Source organism: Enhydra lutris, unplaced genomic scaffold (genome assembly GCF_002288905.1).
Source record: "Enhydra lutris kenyoni isolate GAN:26980312 unplaced genomic scaffold, ASM228890v2 scaffoldscaffold71, whole genome shotgun sequence".
NCBI classification, from domain to species: Eukaryota; Metazoa; Chordata; class Mammalia; order Carnivora; family Mustelidae; genus Enhydra; species Enhydra lutris.
In genome coordinates, this window is record NW_019154155.1 from 364487 (window position 1) to 375372 (window position 10886).

The 10886-nt window shown below is 43.8% G+C and overlaps 2 pseudogenes; one reads left to right on the forward strand and one right to left on the reverse strand.

Moving 5' to 3' along the window:
* Positions 1-5874: 5874 nt before the first annotated feature.
* On the forward strand, positions 5875-6436 carry LOC111159892 (annotated as a pseudogene).
* A 161-nt stretch (positions 6437-6597) lies between these two features.
* On the reverse strand, positions 6598-10320 carry LOC111159893 (annotated as a pseudogene).
* Positions 10321-10886: the final 566 nt, after the last annotated feature.

Consider the following 10886-nt stretch of genomic DNA (forward strand, 5'->3'; position numbering starts at 1 on the left):
TACTATAAAACTATAATTTAAATTACCTATGGGTTAAAAATACTTAGTATATGGCAAATTGAGTAAATTGATTATTCAACAAATGAAAAAATTTACTATTGAATGAATGAATGGATGAATGAATGAAAAGTTGATTCCCCAGAGATGTGCACCATTTTTATCCTGTGGCATCTTGCACATTCTGGCACCATGCTGGATACACAGACCAAAGAAGAAACAATCTTGTGAACTTGAAGGGAACGTGCTGCTCTGTTGGTCTCCTTCCTCCTTATGGAGAAGGAAGAGTTCTCTGAGTCACAGAATGCTTCCCAAAGCCAAAAGAAGCAAGACTTTCAGATTGTTTTCTCCTTGGGATTTCACAACTCTGTATGGGTTCAGATGACTAAGAACCAGGTTCATGATCATTATCATCACTGATCCAGACTTCCCACAAAGCAGAAGGAACAAAGTTCCCACCCCTGCAAAAGCACTCATGTCCAATCCCTCTCTTCCTCGGTGAACAACTCTGAAGGAGACCCCTTCATGGTCTCTGCCCCAGTAAGTTTTCTAGCCAGCTCTCCATCCCCTGCACTGAATCAGCTGCCTTTTAGATCATGTTCCAGAAAATTACACCTGCCAGATTGATTGTCCCCTTGCACCCAACATCCTTTGGATGGTCTTTCCTCCCAGGCATATGTTCAAGAAATCTCTCTATGCAGATCGCTGGCATATTGTTAAGTAGAATCAGATAAGGGAAATTCTGGGGGGAAAAAATTCAGTTTGTTTCCTTGATCAACTGGAAATGCCCCTTATCTTTTTAGTTGGATAGAATGCAGTCTTTCTCACTTTGCAACTTCTCATTTATAGATTTTTATAGCTTTTTGGAGACAATTTTCTATGGTACTTTTGCTTTTTTGTGTATCTTATTAGCAGAGGCAATGATAGCCTTTATTCTGGATGAGTTTTCAAGGACGTTTGTGTAGTAAACAACTTTAAAATGTAGAAAAAGTGACCCCCTCTGGACACAAAGCACATTTTTGCCTGACCAAAATAATAAAGATAATATCTCCATCCAGGGCAAAGTTTGGGTGGATTTGCCAGGAGTCTCTTACAGGATTGAGGGTTTCCTAACTAAGCATAGTGACAGAGACATAGTTCACCGCCCATTGGACTGCTCCACTGTGCCCCATGAACTTGGGGGAGTGGTTCAGGGGAACATGCTTCTTTATGTGCCATGAGTAATTAAGTCCTTTGTCTGCGCCACTAGAGTCTCATGTCTTCTGCCCACATCCATGGAACTGTGGCAGGCTAATTTAATGGGAAAGCAGGGTAAAGTCCCACACCCATCTTGATACTCCTCTGGTTTATACTCTGTAACTTAACATAAGTATGTATACTTATACATAAATATGTATTATTAGTATACATTATACATAAAATTGGACTGAATTTCAAATAAATGTGTCTTATCTCCTCAAAGAGAAGCAGATGCACTCTCTAAATTATCTAATAAACATGGGTATGTACCCTGTGATAAGTACCCTGTATCTTCTTGCTGTCATTTCATTCTTTGGATTGCCTTAGTCGGGGATGTGCCTCTACTATGTCCACAAGGGCCACCACTGAACATTGACTCTGTGGTGGTGGTAGTGGGTCTCCCAGTTTTTAGAGGTCTTCAAATTTAACCTTAGGTCATCTTCTCCACTACTCTGTACCATTTCCCACCACCCAGTGAGTCAAAGAGTGCCAGGCGGGATGGCAGGAATGGGTAGTTAATAAGAACAGACCAGATGAATGGAACAGGAGCTCTGGAGCATGAGTCGATGAGGCGAATGCTGAGACATGATGTGCTGAGAGAAAACATCAAATCCCAGCTCCAAATAAAGGGCTAATGTCCAGACGTCCAGGAGGCCACTCTGCCTGGGAAACAGAAACCCATTACCCTGGGTATCAAGAATACTACGAATAGGAGACCTGGGATCAAGGCCAAGTCTGGATCCATTCCAGGCTGTCCCTTGGCAGGAGACACAGGCCTTCAGTGAAACAGAAAGGAACCAACATAAGGAAACCACCAAGCCCATCTCTGAATCAGGATTTGGCAGCTTCTCATTCCTCTTTCCATTGTGTTATCCTCTATGATGCTATAGATAGAAGAAGCAATAATCATGATTTTATAAAAGCAAAACAAAACACAAAAACTGCTACCAAGTGTAACTCTTGCAGAGAGAGCTAGGCGGGCAGAGGAATGGGCCTCGAGTCTGGAGCCAGAAGTTCTGAATGTGGGTTTTGGCTCTGCCACCTGTGCACAGAGGGGACCCATTTCCCCACTTATAAAAAGGAGGACCAGAACATGACACTAGGCATCGTGTGTGCAAGAGCTCTCAGGCAATTGGTGTGCAGAAGTGGGCATAGAGCAGAAGGCTCAGGTGAGGTGGAGGGAAGGGAAAATTAGCCCTCAAGGGGTCCACTGAGAACACCAATGAAGTCCCCTTCTAAAAATCGTTCCCCCAAAATGAGATCCCACACTTCCTGGCTCTCAGTCACAGTAATATTAATAGTAAAGGCCATGATTTAGTCAGTGTGTGTGATAAGCCAGATGTTTCACACATACGTGATGTTACTTCTAATCTTGAATCATTATGATAGTTGAAATATTTACAAAAACGCTGAACTATTCTCATATTTCAAATGGAGAAATGGGTTCTCAAGAAACATGCAATGCATGGCCAAGGTCACACAGAGAGCTTAGAGCTGGGAGTCACACCCAGGAACGTCTGACTCTGAAGATGGCCAGAGAGGGAGAAGCCCTAGTCCTGGGATAGTTCTACAGCTGCCCAGAGTGACACTCAGTGGAAGAATGCGGTTTTCTCCTTGGCAGCCATACCCCTAACACTGGTACCACGGTTTGTTAGAATGAGAAGTCCTTTTCCATGTGTTGACTATTGAACCCTCACATCCGTCCTGCTGGGTGGTTTTACTATTTGCACTGGAGCTAGTGTGGCTCCTGGAGGACTGTGACAGCAGCAGAGTCTGCAAGGAGATGCAGAGAGCAACCAAGAAGTCCTGTCAGGATGGGGACAATGATGTGGCCAGTCATGTAGATGGGGCTGTGGATGCTGGGGGGTGGGACAAGTACCCCCAAGGGGACTGGTCTTGACCTTGTGGACAGAATAATAACATATTTTTGCCAAATACATCCTGTGCTCCAGGCCTGGTCTGGCCCTGCCTCTCCTCACCACTACTGCCCCCCACCCCCAGCTTGGAGCCGGCCAGTGAAACATGGCAGCATGTTGCTTGGGCTCCCTGACACAGCAGATGTAGTGTCCAGGCTCCAAGTAAACTGGAAGATAACCTGGGGGCCCAGGGCATGGTTCTGGAATAAGACGCCAGAAGTACCAACCTCTGACACAATCTTTCTCATTCCTCAGGATGCTCTAGACTTGCCCTTGGCCCACAGATGGACCCAGAAGGCATTCAAGGTCACCTTAAAGGCAGGCAGCCTTGTCCATTGGCTCTCAGAGCCTAGGGATTGTTTATTATTTTTCTTATTTTGCAGACTAGGAGCCTGAGGCTTAAAGAAATTATCTTGCCTCTTTCTTTCCTTGCCCATAGCACCATCAACACTTCAGGCATTGGCCAGGGAGGTGAGCGGACCTCAGTGGTTAATAAAGATGAGCATGTGTTCCTGAATTGGTGGGCCTAAAGTCAGACTCTAATGGGGAAGCTGTGCGGTTTGGTTGTATCAGGGCAGGAGGCAAGGCTGAGCAAGAGAGAGAAGGCAGCCTTAGGTAGCAAACTGGAAACCTGGGCAACGAAACAGGCAGATCTTAGCAAGGAGCCTAATGGTGCAACTTTACTGGTGGTGGAGGGTCTGGAAGGGTGCCTGGGGACACCGTTATTCTTTTCTTGGAGTGATGGAGCCCAGGAGATGGACGGAATCATGGGAGAGTGCATTCCCACAAACAGGGAAGAATGTGGAGGCAGGACCATAGACCCAAATGTGGGTGGGCTTGGAATCTATGAGAAATGGGTTCACTGTTCCCCCAGAACTGTGGTTTCCACTTTGCTTGCCCACTGGAATTGCTTGAGCAGCTTTAAAAATACTCATAGTTGGTACCCACAGAAATTCAGATGCAATCAGTCTGGGTTGAGGGCTGGGTATTGGTATTTTTAAAAGCTCCTATTGTGATTCTGATGTGCAGCCACAGTTGAGAACTGCTGGCTTAGAGAGGGAAGGTAATTGTGCACGTCACAGACTGGGCCTGGGGTGAGAGATGGAAGTGAACAGTGCTGTGCAAGGAAGAGGTAACGTAAACGACCAGCCTGTGGGTTCTTAAAACAGGAATTAGATTTCCTAAACAAAATCCTACTAAAATGCCCCACAAATATCTTAAAGCAGCCCTGTGGTGGAAAAAAATGAAAGAATCGCCTAGTTTATTCCTTCAGTATGAGGAGATTTGCATCCATTTGTCTTTTTCGTGATGTGTCCTTGGAAAGAGAGGAACAGTTGGATGCCCCAGGGTTTAAAATTGTGGGACCAGCCTTCAGCTCATCTCATACAGTTCCTAAAATCATGTGCAAAATAAGTTTGTTTGAAATGCAAACCCCCCACCTCTGGGCCCAAAGATCGGAAAGCACTAATGTTTTGTTTTAAGATTTTATTTATTTGAGAGAGAGAGAGAGAGAGAGCACATATGCATGCACAAGTGGGGGGTTGTGGGCAGAGGGAGAGTGAGAAGGGAGCCTGATGTGGGGCTCGATCCCAGGACCCCAGGATCATGACCTGAACTGAACCCAGACTCTTAACCAACTGAGCCATCCGGGCACCCTGGCACTAATGTTTTTAGATGGAACCTAGAAAAGCTGTGTCTGACAAACTAACAAACTCCCCAGGTGACTACGTGACAAAGATGATCTGTGGCCCCATATTGAGATATGCTGATTTAGGGACAAGGATATAGGCTTAATGTATTTGGTTTTCTTAAGAGCTCTGTAAGCCACCCTATCAGCATCCGCTGTGAAGAATATTCACAGTTTAATGGAAGCTGGAGGGAGGAAAATCAATTCCTAGTGCTCCAATCTAAGTGTCTATCTAGAGCGAGTGCAAAGGATGTCCCATTAGGTATGTCCTCACATATCACAAAACTCATGCCGGCGCCTATATGCAGAACTTCCTGTCAGGAAGCATTTTACACTCCACAGCCCAAGGCAGCCTCATATCTGAAACACTGTTGGAAATGCTGAAAGCCCTCCAGAGCCTTCCACCTGAGGCCGGGGGACATGGGGCAGCTGGCATCCTAGTTCACCTTTGCTTAAGGCCCTCGTGGTCTGAAAGGGAAGCTCTAAAGATGGAGGGTTGCCTAGGAGTTTTGCCTGAGGGACATTGTATGGTTGGGATACTCCACGAATATTCCCTCAGCACCCGCAAGGTTTCTAAGCTGACCAGAATAGTGGGGATGTGTTCATGAGCCCTCATGCACAATAGAGAAGCAGGCCCATGCTAAAGAAAGAGAGACAGGTCTGCTTCAGGGGGAGTCATCTTGTTTTCAGTTAGGGATGATCATCTCGTTTTATTGTTTCATTGGGGTATTATTAACCACCCTAACTACGGGGAGAGAGCACATGTCATGCATGGTCCTGAGCAGAAGAATGCCAGGCTAAAGGGAGGGGACACAAAGTAACAGTGATGGGATTCAGGAAGGGAATTAGGTAGCCAACCCCACTATAAGTCTTGGACGTGATTCCTCTTAGCATCTTACTTTTCCCTCACTGAAAGGATTCATGCTGGCTGTCCCTTTGGGGGTTAAGGAGATCATGTCATCCTCCCACAAATCAGGTCAGCTGCAAAGAATGGAGACCAGAAAGTGAGTTGTACATTGGAGAAGACCTTTGCTGATGTCAAGAGACCATGACAGAGCAGCAAAATCTCTCTATGAGCAAACCAGGCTCTCAAGAGGAGCAGAAGTAATGAAGAAATATTAGGAAGAAATTCAAGAACTGAATGAAGACTCAAGATACTGGTGAAGGCACAGCCGAGATCAGATGGAGACTGGTAGCAGGAGCACAAAGAACTTCATACATCCCTGGAGGGACATCAGTAGGCTTTGGGACTTCAAATGAGCAAGTACTAAGGCAAATGTTTGGGTTGCTAATGGCAATCCAAAAGGATGACCTTGGTATAATAATGAAATTTAATGAGCATCACTCTAAGATACTACGAGCCCGTGCTGACCAGGTAATGGAAATAGCAGCAATAATGAGGAAAGCCACTGAGATGGGTGAGCACCAGGGGTGCTTGAAGTAGGAAAAGAATTTTCATCTTAAACAGGAAATCAAGGATTTGAGGGAAATCCTTCAAACTCGAGATCTAAGTTTTAGCCTCAAGGAAGATGATGCGTAAGAAAGTACACTCTTTATCAAGTTATCAGTCTCTGTCAATTCGTATCAATTGATCTGAACCTGAGAAGGACTGACCATTTCCGTGACATGGCCCCAAAAAAGCCTCAGGGCTGGCCTGCTACATTAATTAATTAGTGGAGTAATAGTGAAGAAAGAAATCACCAACTGAATCATTTGTTACTTTTAGATTATGTACAATACACTGGCAAATGATATTTTTTAAATGATCACCTCTGAAAATGCATAATAAATTAACAAGGCATTATTCTTATTAAAATATAACAGAAAAATAATTCAATACAGTAAAAGTTCTCAAGATAATATCATCGGGCAATTTCATGTTTATTTTTTGAGGAATTCCTGCTCTCCAAAGTGGCTGTACCATTTTACATTCCCATCAGTGATGCAGAAAAGTTCCAATCTCCCCACATCCTTATTATTTTCTCTTTCTTATTAGAACCATCCTATTAACTGTGAAGTGGTACCTCCCTGTGGTTTTGATTAGCATTTCCCTAGTGATTAATAATATGCCTTTTTTTTCATGTGTCCATTGACCTTCTTCATATATCTTCCTTTGAGAGATATCTGTTCATATCCTTTGCCCATTTTTAAAGTGGCATGTGATTTCAAAGATACAAATTCATCTTCTTGTTATGGAGTGTTGAGAGTTCTTTACATATTCTGGGTACAAGTACATTAACAGATAAGTGATTTGCAGCTACTGTCTCTGAGTCTGTGGGATGTAATTTTTTTTTCTTTCTGATTGTATTTCAAGTTCTTTCCCAAACATGGCTCTAGGAATGGCCAGATTCAAGTATACCCATAGGCTTGGTCCACTACTGTCTTGTATTCATGCTTAGTATTCATTCAACATTAAGCTCCAGGATGGAAGATGTGACAAAGCAGGACCCTCCTCCATGGCAGGAGTCCTTTGCTGATTTCAGAGATGGCAGTGGCAGCCGGTATTGAAAACACACTGGAGGGGCGCCTGGGTGGCTCAGAGTGTTAAAGCCTCTGCCTTCGGCTCAGGTCATGATCCCAGGGTCCTGGGATCGAGCCCCACATCGGGCTCTTTCCTTGGTGGGGAACTTGCTTCCTCCTCTCTCTCTCTGCCTGCCTCTCTGCCTGCTTGTGATCTCTCTCTGTCCAATAAATAAATAAAATCTAAAAAAAAAAAAAAAAAAAAAAAAGAAAACACACTGGAACTTCCCCCTGGAGCTGGGCTGTGATGGGATGTGTCTGCCATGGACATCATCATCTTTTCCCTGACCTCTCTGCAGCTTCTGAAGACATGGCAGAAAATAATCTTCTTTGAAGATACTGTATAACAGTTGCAAAAAACAAAACAAAACAAAACAAAACAAAAACGCTTCCAACACATTGTGCTTACTGATATTTTTGGTTTGGTTCAGTTGTCGAATGAGCTGATTGATGCATTTATCTGGAGAGCCGGGTGAGCCCACCCTCTTGAGGAAGCCCACTCTATTCTCTGTAGGAGGACAGGCTACTGTCAAGATATCATGAGATGGAAAGGGTGCAAGAACCCTGAGACTACCTGGAAATTTTTCCCTAGAAAGGCAATTTCATGAACGATGTTTTTTAAACAAATGACACCAACCTTCCTTGGGTCGGTTGTCTACCAAAGAGATGCTTTTATTCTTGACCTTGGCTTGTCTGCGTTTCAAGATGAATTCTCAGACAAACTTCATGTTGGGAAATCCCTAAGTCACATAAGATTCCCATAAACAGCATTTTTATGGCCTGGGGGATTGCTTTGACAAATACACTACTAAAAATGATCTTCAGGAGAAGCCTTGCAGTGGTCCCCTGCACCAGAAAACTCACCCCGTTAATCCCTTGGATGCAAAAAACAAAGGCCAAGGGATGTTTATCTGGCATTTCCAAGACATAAAACTGCACTTTTAATCATCTTAGGTGCACCTTGTCATCTTGTTGCCTCCAGGAACCATGCAGGAACCAGTCCAGTCATTTAAACTTGACCCCTTTTCCTTTCTATTTCTCCTTCTTTTCCGAAAGTGCCTGCCTTGCTTAAGTAGCTTTGAGGGCTTGATAAGATTTCTTTTTTTTTTTTTCCCCCAGATTTTCTGGAACTAAAGGGATCATGCTTCTTTACTCTTGTTCTATCGTCTTTCCCCCTTTTTACGTTCTTAATGGTATTGTTTGAAGTATAAATGTTTTTAGTTCAATGAAGTCTAATTTATCTACTTCTGTAGCTTTTGCTTTTGGCGTCATATTTAAGAAAACATTGCCAATCCCAGGGTCATTAAGACTTACTTTTGTACTTTCTTGTGAAAGTTTTATAGTTCTAGCTTATACATTTAGGTCTATGATCTCTTTTTGAGTTAATTATTGCATATCGTGTGGGGTAAAGGTCCAAGGTCATTCTTTTGTATGTGGGTATCTAGGTGTTCTAGCACAATATATTTGGGGAAAAAACTATTCTTTCCCCAATAAAATGTCTTGGTATCTTTGTTAAAGATAAACTGGTCATAAATGTAAGGGCTTCTTTCTGGATTCTCAATTCTAGTCCATTTACGTATCTGTCCTTACACCAGTAGAACATTGTCTTGATTACTACAGCTTTATAGTAAGTTTTGAAATCAGGAATTATCAGTCCTCCCAACTTGGCTGTTCCTTCCATGATTATTTTGGCTACTTGGGCCCATATGAGTTCTAGGATTGGTTTGTCAATTTCTGCAAGAAAAGCCAGCTGGGATTTTGAATTGGTAGAGTAATTGGAAGGATATTGCCATTTTAACAATATTAAGTCTCAGCATCCCAGCTCTGACAGATTCACTGAATACATCTATGTATCACGAGTCACCAGTTTCCCCAAGAAAGGACACCAAGCACACATCTAGTATTTTCTTTTCATCTAAATTCAGGTTACAATACTGAAAAGTTATAGAGACACCACTGGGTGAAGTAAACAGATTGTGCTTTGATTTTTAAAAGGAATTGCGAGAGATTGTTTGAAAATCTTCCGCCTTTTAATCATGTCCATTAGTTCTGGGTTCCGTGTGTGTGTATGTGTGTGTGTGCGTTTCGTTTTTGTTGTTTTTATTTTTTAGTTTCCCTCTGTGCCTGTACGGTGCTAGTCATTACAAAAAGCCAGTTTATAATGGACAGTCTCTGGCTGTCCTCAGTGGTTGATAATAATGAATCACTGGCACCTGGGTAGGACAATATTGAAGATGGAAATGTGACTGTTTTATTTATTTTTTTCTCCAGACACTGTGGTGTTTGTTACTCATCTGTTACAGGTCAGTGTTTGTAGCTCCCAGGAGAAAATTGCTTTTCCCTGAAAATTCATTGGCCCTGGACACAAGTAGGCAGTCTGCCGGAGTGAGGTGGAAAACCCCAATGGAGGTTAAGAGCAGGGGTCCATGTCCCCACTGCACTTGCGTGAGCCAGGGGAGGGGAGCAGGTGCAGCGGGACACTGCAGTGGGAGGGATCATCCGCTCTCCCCGCACCTTAATGAAACAACACTCTGAGACACAAGAGGTGTGAATGTGGTTGAATTTGCAGAAGTCACAGTTCCTGACATCATCAGGAGGTGTTAATGTTTTTGCCTTGGACTTGGACTTGCCAATGTCTGCTCAATACAGGCTCAGACCTTTCCTCCTCACTGGCTTCCCTCCGGAAAGTCAACAATGTTGTGATATTTAGAATGGGAACTTCTTACCCAGGACTTGCATGAGCAGTCCTTTGATCTTTTCATCCCTCAGCTGGGTGGCTGATGGTGGTGATGCTTTCAGGAACTCTTCCCCTGCACTTGACCTACGGAGGGCCCTGCAGAGGGCTTGGCAAGGAGCCAGTGAGGTGGAGAAAGAATGACGTGCTGGAAGCAGGTCTGCAGCCTTTGGGTGGATGAGCCAGAGTCTTTCGGGGACCAGAGTCAGGGCCTGTTTAAGAACCATTCTTGATTCCACTCCAGGGTCTGAGCTGAGGATTTGGGATCTAACCACACACATTCTCTTGAGAATTTTTAAATGTTCAAATTAACACAATAACCAGATATATTGTCAACATAGTAATTTATATGTGACCAGATGTTCATCTTCTTTTCCTCTCTGAAAGCAGGATGTAGGAAGAAGGGCTAGACTGGTTAGTGAAGGTTTGAGGGTCAGAGGCTGGGGGTCTGGCTTTCTGGAAGCCACCCCAGTCCTTCCCGTGCAGCTCAGCTGCACCTACTAAGGAGGGAGCACTGGTCCACTGAGGAAGCCCTGATTCCCTGAAGCATGCTGGGCTTGGGCAGGCCTGATTATGGATGGAAAACAGGATTGTTGGTAAATCGTTAGGCAATAACTATGAAGGTCCGCTAAAGTAGAAGTTCTGCTTAATGCCCTTCCAGCTGCCAACCAGTAACCTGACTGCTGGCTGAATCAATCTCTTTTTTTTTTTTTTTTTGACTCTGTACCTTTGTTTTCATAAAACCAAGAGTTATTTAGGGAGGAGCAGATCACTGAATATAAAGTGAACAATT